At 47.8% G+C, this 25,256-nt stretch overlaps 1 pseudogene; it reads left to right on the top strand.

Annotated features, from left to right (window-relative positions):
* The first annotated feature begins 14,524 nt into the window (after positions 1-14,524).
* On the top strand, positions 14,525-18,732 carry LOC123802387 (transmembrane protein 216 pseudogene; annotated as a pseudogene).
* The last annotated feature ends 6,524 nt before the right edge of the window (positions 18,733-25,256 follow it).

Raw genomic sequence — 25,256 nt, 5'->3', positions numbered from 1 at the left:
CAGAGTCTCTTTTCCTCCCTAATAGTAAGCGGCCATGGAGAGGATGTCTCTCCTCTTCTGCCACCGCGGTAGATTGGATCCTCACGCCCTCCCCCTGCCCCTCACCCCGCTCTTGTGCACTCTGTCTCTCAAATAAATAAAATCTTTAAAAATTAATTAACTAATTAATTAAATAAAATCCACTGTCTTCTTCCTGAGTCTGGGCTTCAGCCTTGACCTCCTCCCACCCTCTGAAAATGCTCGGACATCCTTCCGGCTATCCCAGGCTCCTCTAAAACCAGGGTCCTGAATGAACCCCAATAACTTAGCTGGGCCCCAGAGGCCTCACCCCTGCCCCCCCCCCGGCAGGCTCCCCTTCTCATCACACTAGAGCCCTACCATGGATGGAGACATTGCCCAGAATTACAATGCAGCGCGAAGCTTCTGCTGGCCAAGCCCTATCTACCTCATCGCAAGACTCCTATTGTTTTGTTTTACTGATTCAATTTGTTCAAACCCTGGTATTCCTTGGGGCAACGTTCCTTCCCCCACCATTTCCAGTTCCATCTCATACCATTGGGATGGGACTGACTCCATCTCTCCCCATCTCAACACGGAGACATGCGCAGCCAGCCCCGTAACCAGCAACACAAGGGAGATTCAGTTCTGGGACTTCAACCAGAACTTTCTTCCAAATGATAGTGTTTGCTGCGTGAAAGAAACCACAGCTGCTGGTGGCCACTGCGTGAGAAAAGCCTGTGCCCCAGCGGAGTCACACGAAGGAAAGAGGAAAGAGATGGACAGAGACCCATCTTGGCACATTTGAGCATCTGTATCCCATCACGCCTGATGCTGGCCTTGCCCCGGGCTTCTCGGGAATAGGAGCCAATAATGTTACTTTCCTTTCCTTCAACCAGTTTGAGCTGGAAATGAACGCAATCTTCCTAGCAGCCGAACTCTCCCTGACCTCACTTAGAGGTCACGTGCCCCTTAGAGCATATGGTGGACAAGCGCCCTTCCTCGCCTGGGCAGCTTTCGAGCTCGGTGTCCCCAGCACCTTACCTACTGGGCCACTGCCCACTGGGGACATCTTTGCCCGTTCATCTCCGGGGGCCATTGTCACCTCTGGCCACGCTCCTTTCACAATCAACCATGCCACCACTTCCAGCCCTTCACCCAGTCTTATTTGACTCTGAAGGCTGAAAAGAAAATGAAACAATCACTCCAAAGCAAATAGCAACATTCTTTCAATGTGTGTTTTTTTTTCCTCTGCCTGCTGCTGCACAGTTCCGGCTGCCCGCTCCACCTGTCACTCTGGCAGAAGCATCTGAACCAGAGTTGATGGGGGACATTTAACTGCTGAGAAGAGCTATTGATTGTTGACACACTGCTGGGTCCAGCCTATCAATAGCTCACCAGTGCCTCCTCCTGAGTGTTTAGCAACTTGCCCCTGTTCCGACAAAACAGGTGCACGCAGTTCCCACGCTGGGAAAGAAACACGAGCTCGCCACGTGGCAGTGGGACCGATTTTCTTCGTTTTCAATGCTTGGTTTTGAATGATCTGTGTTCCAAGGGCTCAAGATTGGGCCACCATCATCTCCCAGCTTAGGTATTCACTCAACCCACAAACACCCACTCTGATAGTAAATACACCGAATTCAGACTCCCGGCCTTCTACCCAGAAACCGTGGCCCTGCTTACTTACACAGGTGTCCTTACCTCACCAGCAAGATTTCCATGAGGGTCCAGGGGCTGGCACTTACAATCCCAGGTACAAGGGATTCTGCTGCCTCTCTCAGTGTCGTCAGGGCAACGGGCATGAAAAATGTGAAATGCCAACGCTATTGACCCATGAGGCTCGGTGTCCATTGATCTGTAACTGCCCCGGACAATCTCCTCCACCACGGAATCCATCTCTGCTCTGAAGCTCTGTTGCCCGGTCTGAAAGTCTGTGATGTGACAAGGTCTTTGAGCCCCAAACCGCAGCTCCCTACTTTTAGGGCATTTTCAGATGGCCCGCAGATGCCTCAAACTCTGTCCAAAACTGAACTCACTATCTTCCCCCCAGACCTGCTCACCGATCCGTGGCTCCTGTTTCAGTCTATTGAACCACGCATGAGCTCAAGGCATATTCATGAAAATCATCCTCAACTCTTCCTTTGACCAACTGCCACTGCAGGGCCTGTTGGTGCGAAATGCTTGATATCTCGCTGCCACTCTCCATCCCCACAGCTGGGCCAGAGCCACAGCCTTCCAACTCGTCCCTCATTTCCTCTCCGACCCGCCTTTCACCCTCTAGCTGGCGTGATCTTCTCTGCCAGCCCTAACCTTCTAGCATAAACTCTGCTTCCAATCCTGGTGCTCCTGCCGGATAGACCTGCCTACACTTCCCCCAAGACGTTTCATGCCTACAGGCCCTCATTCAGACAGCCTTCCTCTGGGCCACCTCCCCTGACACCTGTCCCCACCCTCAGTGTTGGTCACTCCATCTTCTGGGTCCCCCATAACTCAAGCCTTCCTCTGACATCGCACTTGCCATGTCCCTTGTGGTCCTTCACTTCAGGGTCAGTTTCACACATCAGGAATGTGAGCTCCATGTTTTGCCCCTGGCTGGATCCCCAGCATCTAAGCAACATTCAGAAAGTCCCTCCCAACTAAGAATCAGAAGAAGAGTTTTTGCCTTATCAATGATGTTGCCCTTAGTCTTAGGGTGGCCCTCCACCTGACCTCAAAATGCCTCGGGTCTTGGGGCACGGACCCCTGTGGACAAGGGTCCTTGGGGCAGTTCAGATTGCTGGGCTGAAGGAAGATGTCCCAAAGCTTACAGCAGGGAAGCCTGCCCTTTGGGGGGGAGAGAAAATGGTGCAAGCCCCTTCCCTACCCCCAGTGAGCCCAGTGTGCCCCTGGAAAACTCCTCCTGTCCCCATGATTCTCTCTGGTCACCTAGGAACACTGCTTGGTATTTATGAGTGTAGGGAATGCTGCTAGTAAGGTCTTTTTCCTTCTATTAAAACATTTTATGGTTTAATGCTTGCTGTTCTTTTCAAATGCAGAAGTGTTCATGGCTCTTTCCCCTGAAGACCTGTCTTCATTCCTAAAGAATCACTTCACCCGGAAGTAACCTACAGGTTCAAAATCCCCAGCCTGACCTCTGGAAAAGCCACCAGGATGTGGCCCTCAGAACCCAGGAGTCCCAACTCACAAAACAGCTCAGCTCCCAGGCGAAAATGAGGGAAGAGATGAAGAGAAAGAATCCACACTTTTCAACAAATTCCAAAATACCAAGTGGTATTTTATCAAAAGGCATCATAAAACACACCTACTTTGAACTGCTATTCTTAAATGAGGGCATTCATCACGGAAGTCTGCACACCACCACCGGCCTTTGCTCAAAACACAGGAATCCCAAGGCCCGCAGTGAATTTGGAGTCAGATGGTCAGACAGAGCGGCAGGGAGGCTGAGGCAGGCGTGGAACCAGTCCATCAGTCAATCGACAGCTACTAAGCTCCTACTACAGGGCAGGCCCTACAGGCTCAGCATCGCAGGGGACAGAAGAGTCCCTGCCTTTATTCTGCTGAGAAGTGGCAGACAGTGGGCAAGGCTGAGAAGTGCCTTCAAGCCAAGAGGAGTCTAGATTTCATTCTAGGGGCAACTAGAGGTCATCAGGGGCTCTTAAGCTAGAAAGAGACATTCTCTGGTTATCCTTTTTTTTTTTTAAGATTTTTATTTATTTATTTGAGAGAGAGCGCACAAGTGAGGAAAGAGGCAGAGGGAGAGAGAGAAGCAGATTCCCCGCGGAGCAGGGAGCCTGACTCAGAGCTTGATCCCAGGACCCCAACACCATGACCTGAGCCGAAGGCAGACGCTTAACTGACTGAGCACCCAGGTGTCCCTGGTTTATACTTTAAATGGGCCATCGGGCAGTTCGGGGAAGAATGGATGGCTGGAGAACAGCAGAAGCAAGATCAGGGAAGAAGTCTTATAGATTCAGCAACTGAGGAAGTTAGTCTGGAGGGGGTGGCTCTGGACATGAGAGGGGACAATCAGAGTCTTCTGTTGGACGTGTTAAGTTTGAGACGTCAGCGTAGTGATGTCAAGGAAGCAATTGGGACACACGAGTGTGTGTTGTGTGCTACGATCTGTGTTGTCTACAAGGGGGGAGGTTGAAAATTACCTGGTTAAGTCCTGATTCCTTAAGCTCTGAGCCGGGCATAAGATCATCACTCGGTGTAAGGGACTGGTCCCCACCATGGGGGATGGGGCAGGAGAAGGGGAGGGGCAGGATGAAGGGGAGACGATGCTGCTGCTGAAACTAATGATAAATATTGATCGTTTCAAAAATAAAATAAATGCATGCACGCGCACGGTCTGGGACTGAAATCCAACTTAACAAGTGACGAGACGATGATGAGGGAGGAGTGCGGTAAAACCGGCTGAGATTTGGCCACGACAAGGAATGAAGTGTGGATTCCTGCCCCCCTGCCCCGCCCCCTGCCCACGAACACTATGCAAAGTATAACAAGCCAGCTGCCGAAGACCAGATACTGCATAAGCCCATTTACATGAAATAATTGAAACGTCTACAATAGATAAATCCACAGAGCCAGAAGGTGGATTCGTGGCTACCTGGGGCTGTGCGGGAGGGGGAGTTTGGAGGGGGGGCAGGATGACGAAGGGGTCCAGGGCGTGTTCTGAGGGGGGTGAAAATGTTCTAGAATTGTTGGTGGTGATGGTTGCAGCTTTGGGAATTCACGAAACATCATTGAATTGTATCCTTTGCAGGGTAAAGAATATGGTGTGCGAGTTACATCTCACGAAAGTGGTCATACGCATTTTTAAGCACCCTGAGGCTCTTTCTCTTGGTGCACCGGAGCGGGGGAGGGGGGAGTATAGATCCTGATTAGTTCTAAGGGATTCTAGATGAAATGCCAACTATTAATTCAATTACTGAAGTAAGAGCGGCTCCTCTGTCACAGGAGAGCGGAGGCTAATCAAGAAATCCGGCTCTCAGAAACTACTCGCAGAGCTCCTTCTATTCCTAGACTCACCCGGGGGGCACGAGGAACGTCATGGCTGGTTGTTGGGGAGATGGGATAAAATGAAGTCCATGTTTTGTAAGAAGCGTCATTCCTGTCAATTCTGGCGGTTGCAATGTGTGCAAAACCAGAACTCTCCCCGTCGGGTGTGAAGGAGGCCCCATGCTTGGCGGGGCTGGGGGGCAGAGCCAGAGGGACGCAGTCTGCCCTGCTGGAGACGTGCTGGACGGACACACGGGGAAGGGGGGGAGCAGAGGGGGGTACCTTGCTGGCTGTGGAGGGAGAAGACGTGTACCTTGCAACTCATGACCCTGTGGGCCACGAGAAAGCAGACTTGCTGGCTGTTTAAACAGAATTCTACTTACACTTTCTGTTCTCACACTTAGCTTCCCCCTCATCCAGGGGATACTCAAACGTGTGTGTGCCTCAGAATCTTCTGGAGGGTTTGTTAGAACACAGCTTACCGGGCCCCACCGCAGAGTTTCTGCCTCAGGAGGTCTGGGGCGGGGCTCCAGGATTTACATCTGGCCTCACTAGGGCCGGGTGATACTGACGCTAAAATGGAATCAGCTAACCCTTGGACCACCTGAGTACCCAGGTGAAGGGAAGCCGCCAGAGGCATCCCAGCGCTGGATGGGAAGATGCCGAGCGCTCTGCAAGAGGCATGTGGTAAGACCACCCTGGAGATGGTCCAGGAGCAGAAAGGGTTAAGAGGGAGGCGCTGTGTCCCTAGATGACCAGCTGGGCCCTCTGTGCTGTGGAGATTGGATTCTGGGCTTCTTGCTTATTGATTGCTATCAGTCAAGGTACCCCTGTAACAAATTGCCTTGAATTATTGAAACGGTAACAGGCACAGCTGGGTAAATAATGCACCGGGTGGGGCAAGTCTATATTCATGAAGAGGTTGCCCACACGGCATGGCTCCCACCGGGTCTGACTCACACTGATTTGTTCCCACCGACCTGATGTATTTCTCCGCGCTTTGCCCGTCTGCAAATGTGCCGTTTGAGGGGATTGAAATCCCTCGTGGATTTCTTACCGGTCTCTGAACACAGGCTTCAAGGTGTCGCTGCACGTATCCGTGGAGGGGTCACACAGACATCCCCGGTGTCTTCAAGCTGCTTCACAGTGTGGATGTTAAGTGTGTCCTATCTCCTGATGATAATATCAACTCGCCACTAGAAACCAGTGACTCTCAATTACAGGAGGCATTAGAGAGGCAGACCAGTGAATTCGAACCTGAGAAGTCTTTGCTTCCAAAGTGCAAATTTTATGTTTTTGCCTAGCTTTATGGAGCTGTAATTGACAAATGGAATGATATAAAGTGTACAACGTGATGATTTTTTTTTAAGATTTTATTTATTTATTTGACAGAGAGACAGCCAGCGAGGGAGGGAACACAAGCAGGGGGAGTGGGAGAGGGAGAAGCAGGCTCCCAGCAGACCAGGGAGCCCGATGCGGGGCTCGATCCCAGCACCCTGGGATCACGCCCTGAGCCGAAGGCAGACGCTTCACGACTGAGCCACCCAGGTGCCCCTACAACGTGATGATTTGTCACGCGTATGGATTGTGAAATGATCACCACAATAAAGTCAGTGAACACATTCGTCACCTCAAATAGTCGTGGGTGTGTGTGTGTGTGTGTGTGTGTGTGTGTGCACGCTGAGAGCAGTTAAGATCCACTCTCAAAACAACAGTACATATGTGTTGTTTTTAGCCACTAGGTTTTGGGCAATTTGTAACAGCAATGATAGGAAACTAATAAAGCAACAAAATAAAGGATGTTCTGATTAAAAAAAAAAGATCTACTCTCAAAACAAATTTCAAGTATATAGTACAAAATTGTCAACTCTGGTCACCAGTACATTGGGATTTTTGCCCTGGTGAAAGAAGCATTTGGAAAAAACACTGTTTTCTTAAAGAAACTTCCCCTGTAATGAGATACGGCAGGGACGGGTCTTGGTAGGGCTGACGAAGGTTAAGATAGGCTCCTTAGAAAGCATCATGAGATGGAACATGTGAATCACCATGGCAACCAAGCCATGTTTTTATTGTATCATAGGTTTGCTAATTATCCTAAAAAGGTAAGAAAGCCCACTGCCTCAGGGGAGATCACGGTGAGTGGTGATGAGTAAGCCAGCAAGCAAAAAGAGGAACAGGGCAGCTAGAGAGTTTCCATCTCTTCTGGACCCGCCAAGCGGCGGTGATATACGGGGCTGGGCGGTACAGTATCTCACTGTCCCATTGGTGGCAGGACCGTGGGGATCAGCTGTGGACTAATGCCCGGTTTTTCCAGCCTCTGAGGCTGGCTGCTGCCTCTCTGATGTTTCCAATACCCAGAGAACCTCCCAGACTGTGGGGCAGCAGGCCAGTGGGGGCGGCGGTGCGACTGTGCTGGTGGGGAAGTCAGCCTGGCCCTGACTGCACGCGCCCTACAGGTGAGAGGCCGCACCAGGACACAAAGACAGAGATGGAGGGTACAGACCCATCCTGGGCACCTGCCCTGGGAACTCTCACCCACCTTAGTTCATTGGATGCTCTCTTAAAGCCTGGGCCAGACAAAATTGAACACTTGCTGAATGCCAGTGATGTGCCCACCACTGGCCCCTTTCCTTTTTAATTCTGAGCATCGGGGGATAGGAAGTAAGTCAAAGGACAATCCTCGAGGTAGACACAGGTTGGATTTAACATACATGGACTCGCCGTGCTTAATTCAGACCTTTTTATCTTCTAAACACACATCTCTGATAGAATTTCTGTAACTTCTGAAACACTTACCTGTAGTTGAGTAAATCCTTCCATGTCTCCCTGCTTTTACTCTTCTAAATATCAATCCATGAAAAAACAAATAATGTTGTGTTTTAAATTTTACATAACTGGTATCAAGTCATATTTATATTCTGCCACTTGATGTTCTCATTTGACATTCAGTGTTCAAGAACTGTGGGTATTGACAGTATAGACCAAGAAGTGAGTTCAGCAACACTGCTGAGTTGATGCCATGCATACAAGGAATACAAGGCTGTTGCAAGGAATGGAGTCAGTATGTATTTTTCAGGCTTAAGACTTTGAGACCTAGAATAGAGTCAGCCCATGGCAATTGGCCATGTGGGCCTGAGAACATGTATTGTCTCTGTTTATGGAATTCTATCGTACATCTATTAGACTGAGCGTGTAAGTGACATATACTTACTACTGTGTATCTATTTAATCTGGTTTCTAAAGACTTGTGTTTAATATTATAGTAACAGGAGTTGACCTGTGTCAGTGATTCTGATTATCAGAACTTTTTTTAAAGATTTTATTTACTTATTTGACACAGAGAGAGAGAGAGCACAAGCAGGCAGAGGGGCAGGCAGAGAGAGGGGGAGACAAAGTCTCCCCACTGAGCAGGGAGCCTGATGCGGGGCTCCATCCCAGGACCCCGGGATCATGACCTGAGCCAAAGGCAGACGCTTAACCGGCGGAGCCACCCAGGCGCCCCGATTATCACACCTCTTTAGAAACATGTATGATAGGAATCTTACAGATGAAGAAACGTGAAGTTCAATGCCAGAAAGTGACAGACTCAGGGTTGGAAACTGTCTGCTTTCAAAGGCGAGTGTTCCCCCACAAGTCCACGTCTGCAACTGAAGAAATGATCCAGCCCCCTGGGCAAAGAGACGCAATTTGGCCTACATTTAAATCCAGGTCTACGAGGCTCTGAAATGGTAACTCTTGACCTCGAAACTATCGTACGAAATCTAGCGAACAAAAGTCTGGCCTCCCTGGATGTCACCCTGCTCTTCTGTACCTGGCATTTAAGTTGACCTTATCGGCTGACATTGGACTGATCCCCCTGACTTTCCCCCATGTGGGCTACCTCCCGTGGAGGTCCCTATAAGTACCAGGTCGTCCAGGCCTCACACCCACCCTCTCCCACCTGTCAGGGCCCCCTGACTGACGGCAGGCCAGCAAGAGCAGGTCCATAAAGTCACAACCAAAGCCCAATCCAAAGTGTCTTCCCGTTATGTCTGCGTTTCCTGCCCATTAGAATGGGAATTGAAAAGGCAGATTCACCATGACATTAACATGGCTGAGGCGTCAAGGCCGCTCCCTTGCAAGGCCCCTGTACTTAATTCTGTATTCATAATTTTGTTTTCTCAAAAAGGACTCCAAAAATTATAAGAACTTCAGGCCACCCAAAACCTGGATCCACCCCTATGGAAATGACTTCTCTTGGAGATCTCCTGGTCAAGTAGTGAGGCATTCTTGGGAAATGCACAGGTCATAATCTCAGGATTAAAGCTTAGATCAGAGGCACAGGCCGAGGCCTCCCTGCGCCCGGTCTCCTTCCATTTGTGCGTCAGGCTGGGTGCCTTCTCCAACCCCATGGGACATGCTGGCCTTCGTCAGCCCTGTCCCACCGTGGCCTTCACGCCAAGGGAAGGCCACAGCTCCCAGCTCAGCAATCCGCCTGGGCCCCGCCCTGCTCCAGCTGTGTCCGCTGGGCTCTTGGGGAAGGGCCAGCCCGAGCCAGATGATCTGACATGATGAAAAGGGAAATTCTCCGCATTCCTTCTGCGGCAGATATTTGCCAAATGCAATGCAGTGAGGAGAAGCAGGCTGGGGTTTTCTTGGGCAGCCAAATGCATCTTCAACCCCAACAGAGTTCAATGTAGCAAAAACTGGGTCACATCTAATTAAGTTGAGTTTCAGGGGGAACTAGTGTCTGCTGTGGACAGAGCAGGGGGCCAGGAAAGGGGAGGCCAAGGGAGGATGCGGGACCAAGCATCGAGATACTCTCCCAACGCACACGGACTTCCAGTTTTGGAAAAATGTCTTCATATTCCCAGAAATGACCCAATGGAACAATCAGATTACATTATTTTCTCCAGCCATCAATGCACAGTGATGGTTCCAGATGGAAAGGGCCAGAATCCTGTTTTTAACTCTGTCTTGACTCTCACACTAACCAATTGCCTGAAGTTTCTCATAAAGGTATTTTCTCCCAAATGCTCATTTTCCTTTCTCACCAAGAACAAAGGCGGTTCGGTGGGGAAAATGTCAGTCTGTCGGTTTGAAGTTCCCAAGCCAGCTTTAGCTGGTCAGTTTCTACCAGGACATCTGGGGGTTCTCCAGAAAGTTGACCAGAGCCCTCTTTCCCCCACAGCTAGTGGGCAACCTGTGGCTCTAGAATTAATCCCTCTTAAAAGCCTATGCATTGCAGTTCTTAGAAGCATTAGATTACCTGGTCACGTTGGCAAAGCCAAATATTCCTTCAAGATTCAGCTGATCACCTCCTCCATGAAGCCCTATCTGACTGCTTCCCACTTTGAAGCTGAATCATCTCCCCCTTGCCACAAACATCTCCACGTAATAGCACTTATGAGTTTATATACCTGTCTACCTCAGTCCTACCGCCCTCACCAGCCTGGAGACCCCACATACATAGGTTTTCGGTATCCTCACCACCCTCTAGAATTCACGATCACCTGTCACTTACTGCCCAGCTAGTCATGGCGATGAGCCTCCCCTCTACAGATAGAGAAGCTGAGACTTGGAAAGACCGTGTCTTCCCAGAGTCCCAGTGCTGGTGAGTGTCAATATCTACACGAACACCCAGATCTTCGGGGTCGAGTGTCCCTTTCACTGCTCTGGGGCTACAGGTAACAAGGCTTTAAGGACACGAAGATATTGGGAGGGTGAAAATCTAGAATATAGCTTCCCTGCCTTCAAACAGAAGATGAGATCATAAATTATGGGCAGAAGTGCCGAAAACACAACACAATCACAAATAAAAATGCCTACAAAGGCCAGGCAGGGCGTGTGATGGTTAAAGTAGGCCAGGCAGGGACTGGGAGCCACCTGGAAGGGTGTGTTCCCCGAAAGGGCACATCCTTTATTCAGAGCTGACACATTGCTACTACACAGGAACACGGGCCCAGAATTACTAATTTTATTTTTATAGTTGGAAATCTCAACTTTAATATAAAACCTCTACCATTTTTCATGTTGGCAGCTCATAAACATTTAAAAAAAGAAACGGAGGGCCAGATACATCTGCGAGCTGAATGTGGCCAACGGTTCATGAGTTTGCAACCTCTGACACAGACCCAGTCCCTGGACTTCAGATCAACGAAGGCAAATGAATCTACCTCAGCTCGAGCACCCCCTGCCCCAAGGCCAATTCACATGGCGCCATCTTGCCTTGGAGAAGACAGGTGAAACACCAGGTTCCCTAGCGTGCTTCCTGCATCGCATGGATGGCTACCTCTCTCAGAGAACCAGAGTTTCTGAGGATTCGAACACACAGATGGTGGCCTTCGGCAGCCAGGCTCCCCACTTCAACTTAACCTCTTGCCCTTCCATCCTACCTGCGTCCTCAGGCTCATAGTAGCATAACCTTATGATTTTGATCAAGCCGTGGGCCCTACAGATCAGTCAGCCTTCCAGAACGAGACTGTTTTTTTAGTTTGTGTCCAATTTGGCATTTCTTTTGCTTCCATCAGAATGTCTACAACTTTCTATTAGGATCCCTTGAGATGATTCGTCATAGAACCCCACATGGTATTTACAGGATCGCGAACATTCCATAAATGCGAAGTGGAAGGACAAATGGCCTCCCTAACCGTCAACGCTCTCTCTTCTTGCCTCTCTGCAGGCGTTTTCATCTTCGACCAGCTGCCAGGTCAGGTTTCCACAGGCTGATTGGCTTCTGCTAGTCCTACCATCGCTGAGTGCCTGCCATGCACCAGTCATACTTCTCATAGAACCTTCACAACAGTCCTCTAAGACAGGTCCCAGCCTGTCCCCTACTACAGATGAGAAGAGAAAGGCCCAGAGAAGGGGAAAACACTCAAACGGTAAAGCCAAGAGTTGGACCCCCGTCAGAGCAATCCCAGAGTCCACCCCCAATGACACTTGTTGTACCACCGCCCCGGGTGACGTGATTATCCCCATGTTACAGATGGCAAAAGAGGCCCAAGAGGTTACAGACTTCCTAAACGTCACCCCCCCCAATCTCTAAAAAAGCAGAGTTCACGATTACAACAGGTCAACATAAGCTCAGACCCAAGGAACAGTTCTAGATCCACTTCTAAATTTTAGTACAGGCTTCATTGAAATGAAAAAAAAAAAAAGATTATAATAAACAGAAGAAAAAAAAGTTTAATGCTGGCTTTGCTCTAATCCCTGCGACTCATGCCTTTAATTAAAAAGCTACAAAAAGGTACACATGAGTTTAACATGTTGGCTCTTCCCTTCATTGGCGAGTCTGATTTCTTCTCTCTTTACAAGTACGCACTTGCCTCACGGCCTCTCGCTACTCAATGTGTGGTCTGTGGACCAGCAGCAGCAGCACCTGGGGGTTTCCCAGGAACACGGGGTCTCAGGCCCCAGCCAGACTCGCTGCATCAGAGTCTGCACATTAACAAAATTGCCAGGTGACCTACATGCACGGGAAAGTTTGAGAACTGGGCTACGTGACCCCAAGAAATGCCAAATATCAGCCATTTTGTGAATAATTATCTTCTTAAAAAAAAAAAAAAGATTGGGACACCCAGGTGGCTCAGTCGGTTAAGTGTCTGCCTTCAGCTCAGGTCATGATCTCAGAGTCCTGGGGTCGAGCCCTGCATCAGGCTCTCTGCTCTGCGGGGAGTCTGCTTCTCCCTCTGCCTCGTGCTCTCTCTCTCTCTCCCTCTCTCTCTCAAATAAATAAATAAATAAATCTTAAGGGGGGGGATAAAAAAGACGACATTGACTAGTGAGTGCTAGTTTTTAAATACAAAAAAATCTACCCAGCTTCACAGCTCCCAAGCAAGAACAGCCTGAGGGGACCACAGTGAAATGTCTCAGAAACCTCAGTTTGCAGGTGAGTGAGCACACTTTTGGGGGCCCCCGAATTCCACCCGAGTCCTCAGCTCCCCTGCAGCCAGCCCTTAGCGTCGTCTGCCACGGCTACTCGGCCTCCTCACCCAACACTCCCACCGACCCTTCTGCAAGTGTCTCGGTCTGTTTTTCACAGAGCGGCGGGGTGTCGTGGCTTTCCAGCTCCGTGCTGAATGACTGGAGAAAAACTGATCTTTTGCCACATGGAAAAACGCACCCAAAAATGAAGTAATAGGGGACTAGCCATGAACCTTAGGGGCCGTCCCTAAAGCAAGCCTAGGATGGGTTTGAGAATGTCCTTATAAAGCCATATGGTGATTCCTCGGTGGCCGAGCTGTGGGTGGTATGGTGCTGAGACCAGAATCGTGGAATCCCGGGTTATAGGAAGGTCGGAACTACTTTGGTCACCGGCCAAATCTACAATTAGTCCTTGGGGGAGATGCATGGAAGGGACCCTTGGCTGGAAGAAGGACCCAAGCCCGGGAAAGCCAGAAGCCTTCCCCAGAAGGCGGTGCCCAGCTTTTCCTAGGGCCCTGCTGGAATGTCATTACCCTGTTCACACTGTACAGATGGGAATTTAATAATTGATTAGGGACTAGCTCACCCCAGAGCCCGGGCAGGGGGTTTATACAAATCAACTGAGATGTGGCAAAGGGCTGAATATTTCATAGTGTGTTTAATTTGCAAATGCTGCCCACTGAGAAAGCTTAGGCAGGAAACCTATCAACATAATTATTATTACTCCTGCAAAACTACTTGAGTTTCCATCAGACCTCCTTCCTTTTGATTGTTTTCGCCAAACACTTCTTCCAAGACATGTAATATTTTTTTTAAATGGGAGAGGGGCAGAAAGAGCCGAAATGTGAAAGAATGTTTATTAGGAATGAAATTAACCTGTTCAGATAAAATAAAAACTAGCCTAAACCCTACATTTATTCAGCCTGCAGCTCTTTTTAACACAAAAACAGCTCCATCCTGGTCATTTGCTCTCCCGTGCATTCTGAGTGAGGAAGCTGGACACCAAAAGAATCCCAGGCATTACTTTGTGTGTTCCACACATGATTTCATGCATTCATTAAGCTACCCACTGATTCTGAGCACCCTTGATATCCTTCCTATAAATTCTCTGCCCCTTACATAAGCCAGAGTAATTCTCTACTGTCTCTGCAACAAGAACCCTAACTGCTCTCGCTGGTGTGGAGAATAAGGGCTAGAGGATCCCACATGCTCGGGCTTCTAGCTAATTCCATCTGTTCCACCACTACCACCATCACAGGTTAAAAACTCAATCATCTAGAACAGGGCCAGCAACCTTTTTCTGGGAAAGATCAAATAATAAATACATTAGACTTTGCAGTGCATATGGTCTCTGTTGGAATTTCTCAACCCTGCTGTCTTAGGGGAATGCGGCCACAGACAGTATGTAAACAAATGAACATGGCTGTGTTTCAATAAAACTTTATTTACAAAAACAGATGGCAGGCCCGATCTGGCTGCCAGCCAAACTTTCTAGTACTTGACGTTCTGCTATAGCATTTCTTAAGACTTCATTCAATTTTATTCTTTTAAAAAATAATAATAATAAAAGAGGCTCTGGGAGCAGCTATAGCAGCCAACACACTTTCCTTGGGGACTGAAGATGGCGCCAGGAAGTGAGTTTTCAGAGGGAAACGGCTGGCGTTCACCCCCATCACTGGAAATCCTCTTCTTTCTGAACAGGTGGTATTATGTTACCTGTTTCTTGCGGGAACTCTTCATATTTCTGTATGAAGCTCTCCTGCTACCATATCCAACAGCCAATCTAGTGATAGATGTGGTGATGCTTCTCCTTTACCTTGGAGTTGAAGGAATTTGACTATTTTTTGGTACAAAGGGAAACCTCTGCCAACAAAAGATGCCACTTGGTGTTAATATGGCCTTGACCTTCCCATCTGCCAGGATGACCTCCTATTATCTTCCGCGTCAGACCTACGTGCTCCGCCTGGAAGCCATCAGGAACGGCATCTACTCTTCTTCTGTGGCTCAGAGCTGCTGCTTGAGGTCCTCACCCTGATGGCTTTCTCCAGTATGGACTGGATTGGAAGTACGAAAATTTCAGCCAGCAGCCCTTCGTGGGCTGAGACCACAGATACTTCCGGTCTTTGACCACACCAGTGAGAATTGGTGGGTCAGGTTGTCCTGGGAAAGGTTGCCACTTTTCCTCAGCACAGACATTTGGGCAACAAACTGAGCATAAGTCCACTGGGCAACATCTTCTGAACCAGGACCATCGACCTTCAGCCTGAGAGACTGTCCCACACTCCAGTGTCGGGAGGAGCAAGGCTGTCCCTTCCTGGCCCTTCTCAGAAGCAGTTCCCTGCTGCCCTCAGGTTCTCTTTGATCTTCGTGGCCAGAACATCTTGTCCGGACCATGTAGGCTCCTTGGGCTTTTGGAGCCGTGTACCTGCTGAATGCTGTGTACCACAGTTGTCCCCTGAGCTCAGAGAGCCTCAGGACACTCTGCTCCCAGAGCAAAGCAAAAGCCTCTCACCTCACTCCTCAGAGACTGAGCTCCAGAACCTTTGTAGTAGCTCCTAGTGTTATTTTTCTGCCCTCCTCATGAAATAAACATTATTTTGTAATAAATGTGCATTTTCTCTCAAAAAAAAAAAAAAGATGGACTTTTCTATGACTTAGAGTATGTGTCTAAGAAGACCTAAGTCTATTAGAGCAAACCAGTGGTTCTCACATTTGGCAATGTCTGGAGACCAGGGTTAGCCTCATGGATATATGTCACACAGTCGAATGGGGCGCCATAATTAGGAGGGCCCTCAGCCCCACGCTTGATTTAATGCTCTGCTGTCACAGTCTTGAAATTCTTAATACTTTTGTGCAAGAGGCCCCCCATTTGTGTTTTGTACTGGGTCCCCCAGATTGGGTTGCCAGTCCTGCTGGAGACATAGGAAACATGAAAGATTGTCACACGTGGGAAGGTGCCGTCGGCATCCTGGTGGGTCAAGGCCAGGGATGCCGCTCAACATCCCAGAACACATAGATCACCCCTACAACGCAGCAAAATAGTATCCAAACGTCCACAGTGCCAGGATGGAGAAATCCTGGGTCTGACTATGTGAAATGGCCGATATTCTGCCATCTTTGACTGACAAACAAAGTCACATCGTACAGTGCCGCCTTGTGGAACTCTGCTTTACATCTTTATAAGAGTTATTTTGTCAAAATATTTACAGAACAGAAGAAAAGTCCTCTCTCAAGCTGTGCATCTCTGACTTCTCTTCCTTCTCCACAAGTAAGCCTCTTTAAACCTGCCCCCAATTCGTATACTCACATCATTATGTGTTTCCTGGTTTTTGTACGAAAGTAATACACATAGTGCCACAAATATTCAAGGTTCTGGAACACTCTAGGTAACAGTGGATCTCCTGCCTGTCCCGTCCCCCGTCCCTTTCCCCTTCTCAGAGCAATCCCGTTTATCAGTTTTTCATCTGTCCCCACAGACATTTTGTAAATGGGGCATTCTGCACCGTGATTACGCTCCCGTTTTCCTTGGGACGTTCCTCATCAGCCCACCTAAAACGTTCCCCAGCAATTCCCTGTGCCTGGTCCATCCTACTTTGCTTCCCATTTTTCTGGGGCCACCTGCTTCAGTAACGAGGACTGCAAACGTTCCAGAGCCTTCTCCTCCAGCAACTCTGCCTCCTGGTACCAACTTATTAGATTACCTTGCTCCCCCCTCTTTTGAAGTCCTGGCTAAATAAAAAAAAATAGCATTCCATTTTCCATTTCCTAATTTCTCCCCCTCGGTGCTCTTTGTCACAGAATGTATTACTGCTCTATTTAAAGTCTGTTGGGACCCAGCGCCTGTCAACGTTGTTGAACAGAATAAAAAGCTCTTGAGTTTGAGTCGGGCCAAACCTATACATAGACTTGACCCTCATTTCTGTTCCAAGAAGGGCAGGAAAGAGCCTGATGTGGGAGGCTCTAGCTTCCCTCATATTGACTTTGACATGCGGAGTAAAGGAGGGGCCTCCTCTCCCTCTGCGTGTGAGCGTGAGTGTATGTGACCACACGTCTGCTCATAAATTATTAATACCACCTTTGAATCAAAAAGGAAAAAGACAAGCGAAAGCAACCAGAAAAGCATAAGCAGGCAGAGAACACCAGTTCAAGGGAACGATTAATTATTTAGAGGTATTTAACCGCGGTCTTGAGTCAAGGGCAGCATGTCTAGTTGGGAGAAGTGAGAAGCCTGCAGGAAAATGTGGCTCCGGCCCCAGCCAGCTGCAGATGGCTGCCGAGAGGACAGCAGGTCCCAGGGAATCTGCCCTACGTTTCCTTCTTGACCTTCCATCTCCCACGGCCACCATACTTTGTCTCCCACCAGGAAAGCTGCAGGCTCTTGTTTCCCCTGGGCCCCCAAGGACGTGAGAATGAGGTGCCCCAAGAATGGTCGTCCTGACTGCCTGATGTTGGAGGTGGCAGCTCGGTGACAGAGAGAAGGCTGGGCCCTACCCTTACGGATGGGGGAGTGTGGTCTCAGAAACCCAGACGGGCCTGGCATTCACCTCCCCCAGGCTCTGCTGTCCTCTCGCTCTAAGATGACTGGTGGAGAGGATGGGAAAGCAGGATCTGGGGTGCTGTGGCTTGAAGGAAGGCCCTCCACCAGCTCTCCTGGCTTTCCTTTTTCTGCTTCCCAGTGCAACTACCATTTTGTCCTTCCAGGCACCTATGGGTCTGTCCTGGTTGTGGCCACATTCCTGTCTAAATGAATGCCTTCAGTTGGTGATGCTGGGGAGACAGGTGCTGGGTAAGCTAGGGGCCAAAGAATGAAAAGTAAGATTTTGGAATCCTGAAGTAGTCTCAATGTTAAGTTCCCAGACTCGTTGCCCTAGAAAAGCCTATGCAGCTTTGGCGGGGGGGTGGGGGTGGTAATAAAATACATATACTCTAAAGTGTTCCATTTCTACCAAATTTACCAGTGTTAACCATTTCAAAGCATACAGTCAGTGGCATCAATTGCATTCACACTGTCGTGCAATCTTCACCACCATCCGTTTCCAGGACTTTCTCATCATCCCAAACTGTTCCCCATTCTCCCTTCCCCCAGCCCCTGGCAACCACCATCCTTCCTGCCTCTGTGTATTTGACTACTCCAGGCCCCTCATACCAGTGGAACCATACAGAATTTTCTTTTTGCGACTGGCTTATTTCACTTAGCGTAATGGCCTTGAGGTCCATCTCTGCCGTCACATGGGTCAAGATCTCATTTTTGGAACATTCTGCTAAATGTCTCATCTTCTAACTCGGAAGAGTGTAGCCGCTGGAGTTCCTAGAAAGGGGGCCTTTGTCTCACCAAACCCACAGTATGTCTCCAGCTCCTATAATACTAATTTCCTTGTTGCTTAATCAGATTCTACGGGGCATTTTCAGGGAACCATACAGTTTGAGTCCATCATGCTTCCTGTGATGGTTTACAAATCATGTCCAATGCCCTTCAGAATGCTGCATACCTGTAAGTTATTCTGCCAGAAGAACCAGTGAATGAATGCACGCTCCTCCTATGTCTTGAGCTGACCTGTTTGAGTGCTGTATTAGTCACGGCCCTCCAGAGAAATGGAACCGGATATATACAAGCAGAGATTTATTTTAAGAAATTGGCTCACATGATTGTGGGGGCTAGCAAAAAATTTGCTGGCAGGCCAACAAGCTGAAAACTCAAGCAGGATTTCTGTTTCAGTGTGGAGGCAGAACTCCTTCTTATCCCTAAACCTGTCTTTCCTCTCAGTGGCCTTCCACTGCTTGGATAAGGCCCACCGCATCATGGAAGACACTTTCTTGAAAGCCATCTGACTGCAAATGTTAATCATGTCTAAAAAATACCCTAGACGAGGGTTTGACCAGACTGGACACCAGAACCTAGCTAAGGGGACACACAAAATTAACTATCACAAACCCATACCCCCTGAATCTAGAGATTTATTAAGTTACTATGGATATTCTTCAAGGGGAGGAAAATAAGGATGTTAAAGACTGACAGCTATTAATAAGATTACTATGAGCTTATAATCACAAAGTCTGGAGTTGGGATATTGTTTCTATTTATATCCTGCTTGCTTACAGAAAATATTTGAAGAATCAGAGTCAAGAGCAAAAATCCAGAGATTATCAAGAGAACTAAAATTGAGCTTCACTGAATATTCACTCTAGCGAGTAATAAAATCACATATTATGTTATGTCTACTAACTCACAGGATTTTGGAACTAGGAAGATCTCAATTTGGAAACCACTGTTTCATATCCACGAAATCCAGGACTAGAGAGAGAAATTTACAGAAGGTCACACCCTATGAAGCCATGGGCCTCAGCCTCTGTGCAACCAGTCCACACATTCAAAGTAACCCGACGTTTATTGAGCACCTACTGCATGCCAGGCTTTCTGCCAGACACCTTGCTAGGTACTGGGAACACATGCCAGGCTTTTTAAAATCGGTACCATCACCATGACACTTGAAGGTATGGAACTATTATCCCTGGTTTCCAGAAGAAAATATTGAGTTGTAGAGCATAAGGGATTTAAATGCCTGAGGTCACAAAGCTACCAAGTCCGTTGTTGGAATTCAAACCCAGGCAGCAGAGGGCTGAGTATCTGTCCTTGTCCATCATATGATAGTGTTTATAGCAGGGAAAATAAAAGCATATGCAAAGGTTTTCCAGGTTTGCTTTTTTAATGTGTTAGGAGGGACAATATGAGACAAGAGTCTTAGAACGTGCCTGGCAGTAACGTAACTAAGACAGGAGAGCAGAGGAGTGGGGCGTGCATAGATCCAGATTTCTTGGGGGCCTGAGGCTAATGTAATCTGGGGAGTGCCCTTTCAAATACAAAGTTATGAACACAAAATTAGGCGCTAAAATGAATATTCGCTTAGCACAAGGAAACACCGCACAGCAAATTTTTAAAAGTTGATCAACTACTGCAAACATTACACGATCCGGGAAAAAAAAAAGAAAGAAACACAATCATTTCATTCATGAGCTGCCTGGTTCACCTCTACAATACTTTTATCTCTATATATTTGTCCTGCCCACTCTTTGATTGCCCCGTCCTATGACAATGCAGTATTTTTTACAGAGGAAATGGATGATGTAGTCCTTCCTCTCACGTGGTGGATGGAAATTTTATTTTTATTCTTAACAGTTTAGAACAAATTCTTTGTTGGTGGTCATGTAAAGTTCAGGATTGTTGTCAAAACTGAGAAAACCTCTGAAGATTTATATATGAGCTGTGAGATTTCGGGGTATTCCACATTTTCTTAGGAAGTGACTAATCTTGCAGTCCTCAAATTCTCTGAATTGATGAAACTCATTAACCAGTTTGTTGTCGATTCCCTCACTATAGTATGTGTTATAAGTTTAAATTATGTTGTCGATGCCAACAACAACAAATTTGGGGGCAAATCAGCAAGAAACTTAAATCTTCGCCCAAAGTGTTCAAATGATGGACTCCTCTTAGTTAACTAATCTAGTTATCAAAAAGATCTGAGGGCGTAGTCATCACTTCCATTAGAAATAGAATATCTTTCTCTTAATGAATTTCTGCCTTCGACATATCTTTTAAAAAGTTTTACAATTTTTTAAAGCCAGAATGATTTCTATTGATTTCATGTTTTTTTAAAATCACATTTTGTATACAATCCATAAGTTTACCTGAACTTGCTCTCAGTTCTTTTTTGTTTGGTTTTGCATTATTATTTTTTATTTGTTCACTTGAATAAGGTTGACACGTGATGTGACATTAGTTTCGGGCGTGCAACATAGGGATCCAATTTCTCTATCCTTATGCTGCTCTCAGTTCTTTAATAAATTTAAAGATGACACAATAGGTTTACTTTCATCCAAATTAGGAATCTGTGATTTCTCACTTCTTTTATTGAAGTGTTCCAAAGCATCCTTCCAAATTCTAAGAAAATTGCATATTGAAGGTTTATCAACTTTTTGCGTAAGCTTTGTGCCTCTCGTTTATGTTTGATCTCCTCTTCCAAGTCATCGAAAATACATTTTAGAGCTCTTGACACATCCCACACTGCAAGTCTCGAACAGCCTCATCGTGGGCAGACATTCTCATGACACTTAAATTCCTGAAAGAAAAATCCAAGCTTGGCCAATGGGAAAAGAAGACATGCAACGGACACAACATAGGAAGCAGTCAATAACTATAGGCATGGCAGGGGCAGAGGGGGACGAGGACAGGAAATGCCCGAGGAGGCCCCCGATCGCAGTGCAAATATTCTATTTTTGCAAATTTACAAAAACTTATGACCATCCGAACACATTGGCCTCCTCCCAGACCTCGGAAGGACCCTAACACCGAATCTGCAAGGTGGAGAGGAGGTATCCCGACGAGGACGGGATAAGGCAAGACAGAGTTCACGGGACTGTGGGCAGGTAAGCCTGGAGAACAAGCGCAGCTCAAGGACACTGACAGAGCTCGCGCTGTGGGTGATGAGATGCTCTGCAGGGTTTAGCGTTTCTTTCAATTGCATGGGGGAAGGGAGAATGCGAGGTTAGCATTTAATGGGTGCGGAGTGTGAGCTGGGGGGGTTGCAGAAATTGTGGAGATGAATGGTGGTGGTGGGTGCAGAACAATGTGATTGTGCTTAGTGCACAGAACTGTACACTTACGAAGGGTGACGATGGTGAATTTCATGTTATGTACATTTCACCACAGCAAAATAAATTTGAATACAAACACATTTTCACATTTTAACAGTTTTTTTTAATTGAGCTCATTACAGATTCACAATCATAATAATATGGAAAAATTTCTGGGGCACCTGGCTGGCTCCAGTCAGTAGAACATGCAACTCTTGATCTCAGTGGTGAGTTCGAACCCCAAGCTGGGTGTAGAGATTACTTTAAAAAAAAAATTTTTTTTTAATCTTAAAAAAAAAGAAAAAGAAAAAGAAATCTTATACTTTACCTAGTTTCTCCCCTGGTCATTTTTTGCAAGACTCTGGTATAATATCACAACCAAGATACTTACACTAATATAATTAACGTACTCCGATTCCCCAGTTTTACTTGTACTTGTGTGTGTGTGTGTGTGTGTGTGTGTGTGTGTGTGTTAGTCTATGCAATTTTATCCCCCATGTGGGTTTGGGTTTCCACCACCACAGTCAACCTACACAACAGTCCCAACACCACAGGGATCCTTCATGCTGCCCTTTTATAATCACGCCCACACCCCTCCAACCCTGCCCCCATCCCAAACCCCTGTCCTCCATTTACAAAACGTTATCATTTCAAGAATGGTATATAAATGGAATCATACCTTCCTCTCCTTCATACATACCTTCTTGGTTTGGTCTTTTACACCCAGCGTAATTTCCTGGAGAGGCATCCAATCTAACACATGCATCAGTGATGGGCTGCTTATTGATCCTGGGTAGTGCTCCGTGGCATGGTTGTGTCCCAGTTTGCCTAACCACCTATTCCTGAGGGACATCTGGGCTATGGAAGGACTGTTTGGGACTATTACAGATAAAGCTGCTCTGAACGTTTGCCTATAGGGTTTTGGGTCGACATGAGTTTTTATTTCTCTGGGGAAAACGCTCAGGAGTGCCCTTGCTGGGCTCTCTGGTAGTTGTGTGTTTGGTTTTTTAAGAAACTGCCCAACGGTTTTCCAGAGTGTTTTCCAGAATGTGTTTTTCAGCGCTGGTTCATTCTACGTTCCCACCCACAATGAATGAGCGATTCGGCTTGGCTGTGTCCTCACCAGCATGTGGTGATGTCATTAGCTTTACGGTCACCATCCTGAGAGGTGTGTAGTGGTGTCTCATGATTCCGATGTGCATTTCCCCACTGACTACTGACGCTGGGCATCTTTTCATGGGGCAGCGTGTTAAGCACAGGAGTGGGATGGCAAAATGGACCCTTCCGAAGGATTGCTATTGGAAGGGGTTCCAAAAGTCCCTGATAAGGACCACTGGAGGCCTGAGCCAGTCCTTGAGAGCCAACAGACAGAGAGTGGTGGGGTGGGGGCTTCCGGAAAGGCTTACGGAAGTACAATGGGCCAAACATGGCGACCAGTGAGACAGGCGGAGGCGACTTCCTGCTGAAGAAGACGGAGGAATCCAAAATAGAATTCGGTCGGGCAATGTTGAGTTGTGCCTACAAAACATCCGTGTAGCCCAGGGCATTTGGATATGAGTGTTCAAAATCAGGATGAAATCCGGGCTGAAGACATGGATTGGTAAACTCCTCGATTTTCATCACTAAACTTCGCAGGGGAGGGACCTGATTTTTTGAACTTCTGGTAGACCGTGGACCCCGGGCATCTGGGGACCGCTGCAAAGGACTCAGCAATCCACACACACACCAAGCGTTTCCCAGAGCACGTGACTCACCTCACATACCTAAGTGCTATTTTTCAGTTATATGTAGATTGGATTATAATTTCATAAATCCACTTACAAAAATTAATTTTAGATTTTTCCATTATGACTACTTTTCAGTCAGATAAGAAAAGCACTCAAACTGATGTAAAAGTGTGCAGAATGTTTAATCGTCTACAAATGGCTGTGACTTCTGGCTGGTTTGTCTTCCTAGGGACCAGGGGTCTCCGCTGCTCTGAAGCCCTGGCCCTCGGGTTCCCTGGATATTCTTTCACTGAGGGCAATCTTCCACCTGCTGTCCTGGGAGACTCCCTGCCCTTCCGCCTGCCCCCTCTCTCCCACCAGTTCTTCTGCAGGTCACAGGTGGCTGCAGACCTTCCTGCCGAACTTGAGAATCCGCCTCCCCAGCCTACCCCTTGCAGAAGCCCACCTGCCCCAGGGCTGATCCCCTTTGAGCTGTGCCTGGACCCCCTCCCACGGGCCAGGCATTGCTCCCCCGGCCTCTGGGGAAGATGTTGCCAGCTGTGTCTCCCAGGTGCTTTTTCCCACAGCTGCTGTGAGGTCTCCTTTGCTGCCTTTACAAAGATTGTAAAATTACATCTCCTAAGCTCTTCTGATCTCCAGAAGTACAACGCCCACACACCTCACCCCTACCTTCACCCCCAGCTCTGTAGTATGAAAACAAGCTGAGCCACCAAGATGGGCAGAAAACAAACCATGGGGTCTCCATAGGACTGACTCAGCGTTGTGCCTATCCACGTACAATAAAGCACGCAGTGAATGTGGGTTCCAGCCTCCCCTCTGCTATCTCATAAGATTGCTGCTTAATTATAATTCCAAAGAAATTGAGCTTATTTTTGGGAGGGAGGGGGAGGGGGAGGAAAAGCGAGCTTGGCCTGTTCTATCGCTGAATTGTAATCCCTGATCCTTTGTGACACAGAAGCCATAGGTCAAATCCAAGATCTTACTGCAGACCGGAGGGAATTGTTCTCCCAGGAATATAAGACGGGCCTCTTATCTCGTAATAATACCCCTGAAGTCCCCTGCGCTGAGAATTAGCAAGCCTGATGACACGGAGGGCGACAAGGGGACCCCAGCCTGCTGTCCTTCTGCATCCATTTAACTGATTGTGTTTTCCAGCTCTGGCCTCCGAAAGCTCTATCGTGCTTTTCCAACAGCAAGAGAAATCGGGAAGCTTCGATTTACTTGTATTTATCTTTATGCCTTATTTTTGGAGTTTTCTAAAATTAAAAATCCAATGTCCAGACCCTGGTTATTTAAAAACAGGCAAGTTAACTTCCGCTGCATAAAATTTCCCTGGAGGCCCCGAGATTCCTAAAACGAAGCCATCTGAGGAAGCTGGGAGGTAGGGAAGGAAAGGGAGAGAAATAGTCACCGAGAAGACCCTGCTCTTACTTTGCCTCCTTGGTTTTCCTTCCAGAATCTTCTCGGGCCCGTGATCCAAGGACCTCGCACCCCCACCACCCACCCCGTGCCACTTCCACAGCTGTGCCAGCCGAAGGGAGGGCCCCCTGAATTTGCCAGCACTGCCCCCTCCTCAGAGTGATGCCGGAGAAGACCTAGCTCCCCCCATGGGTAAGGAAAGGGCCTTCACAGCAACTGAAATGAGGGGTTGTCATTCCTTTGAGGCTCACTACAAAAAGTCCCCCAAGCTTCCCATTAAAACAGAATGTCATGGGACACCTGGGTGGTTCAGTTGGTTAAGTGTCTCAGATCATGACCTCAGGGATCTGGGATCGAGCCCCACACCGGGCTCTGCGCTCAACAAGGAGTCGGCTTCTCCCTCTCCCTTTGCCCCTCCCCCCAGCTTGTGCACGCATGCGTACTCTCTCCCTCTCTCTCAAATAAATAAACATCTTCATAAACAGATAAATAAATGAATAAATGAATCAGAATGTTATAGGCACAGTTACATGGAGAGCTTATCCCTGAAATCAGTAGATCCAATGATTTGGGGTGTTC

The sequence above is a fragment of the Ursus americanus genome, chromosome 28, assembly GCF_024610735.1.
Source record: "Ursus americanus isolate L20-20 chromosome 28, mUrsAme1.1.p, whole genome shotgun sequence".
Lineage (NCBI taxonomy): Eukaryota > Metazoa > Chordata > Mammalia > Carnivora > Ursidae > Ursus > Ursus americanus.
This window is presented reverse-complemented; position numbering and strand designations above follow the sequence as displayed.